Source organism: Gordionus sp. m RMFG-2023, chromosome 1 (assembly GCF_954871325.1).
Source record: "Gordionus sp. m RMFG-2023 chromosome 1, tfGorSpeb1-WG-v2, whole genome shotgun sequence".
NCBI lineage: Eukaryota > Metazoa > Nematomorpha > Gordioida > Chordodea > Parachordodidae > Gordionus > Gordionus sp. m RMFG-2023.
Window position 1 is genome coordinate 71329512 of NC_088775.1, and position 1621 is coordinate 71331132.

The following is a 1621-nucleotide window of genomic DNA, read 5'->3' on the forward strand; positions in this document are numbered from 1 at the left end:
AACCGACAAGACCTTGGCAAAGAGTTCACATAGATTTCGCAGGACCGTTCAAAAACACGATGTGGCTCATATTGGTAGACACCTTTACCAAATGGGTGGAGGTAAAAGGAATGACCACCACCACATCTGAAAGAACTATGGGGGTACTAGGCAAAATATTTTCTAGATGGGGATATCCAGAATCCTTGGTATCGGACAACGGTCCACAGTTCACCAGCTATCGATTTAAAGAATATTGCTTGAAACACCGAATAAATCATGTGCTGACACCTCCATACCATCCGAGCTCCAACGGAGAAGCAGAACGCATGGTACGAACGGTTAAAACAGCTATGGAAAAAAATACAACCCCAAACAAGTATGAAGGATTAAACGAATTCTTATTAGCTTATAGGAACACGCAACATGCAGCGACGGGACAGACACCAGCAAAATTGATGTTGGGACGAAATGTTCGAAATCATCTGGAAATGATTAAAGAGACCACCCAAGAAAGCCGATCAAACGATACACAAACGGAACAGAGAGGTCAATTTAGGATAGGACAACCGGTGTGGGCCAAAATGTACAACGACAAGGTAAAATGGATAAAAGGAACAATAGTGGCTCGTGCTGGGAGGTGCATATACGTTGTGGATACCTCCAAGGGCCGATGGAGAAGACATCAAGATCAAATGCGGAAGAGAACAGACATTCTCTAAGAGGAGAGATGTTATGTTCATCATTTTTTTTTATTTATTTATTTTTTTTCTCGGAATTATCAATATTATTTTTGATTATCGATTTTTTGAAATTTATCAATATTTTTCATGGAATTTATTTTTTCATGGAATTTATTTTTTCTTGGAATTATATATATTATTTTTTTTTATCGATTTTGAAGAAGAAAAATTATTATGAAAAAAGAATTTGAAAAAAAGATAATAAAAAAAATATAAGAAATAATAGAAATCGGAAAATTAAGAAATCGGAAAATTAAGAAATAATAGAAATCGGAAAATTAAGAAATAATAGAAATCGGAAAATATTATAAATTTCTAAGTCTGTCTATTATTAAATTGACTCATATTTATCAATAATGATTAAATTTTATTTAAACAAATTATAATTATTTGGAATTATTCGAATTATTCTTTTTATTTTTATTCGAATGGATTATTTGAATGGAATAATTGTTTATTCTTATTCGAACAAAACTAATAATTTGTTATTCTTACTCGTCATTATTGGGATTCGAATTATTCGATTCGTGTGAATAGGCATAATGTGTAATAATACTGACTTGATATATATTTTAATTTAATGCTACAATCCATTTGTGGCAGACTGCATATTAAAACATTCATTAGCAAAATAAAACAATTCTCAGAATGAAAATATATAGAATAAAGCAAATAAAATAAAAAAATTGTTATTTTTTATCTGGCTTAAAAGTGAGCATTGCAAAAACAATATTAAATTTAACTCCGTAAACAGGCTCAAATGCAAAAATTCGCTTTAGAGGGGGGGGGGAGGGGGTAGATATTGAAATTAATCAGGAAGTTATTCAAAAATAACTTAAGTTTAAGAAATTTATTAAGACTAGTGACTATAACATTGATAATTTCTAATACACAAATTA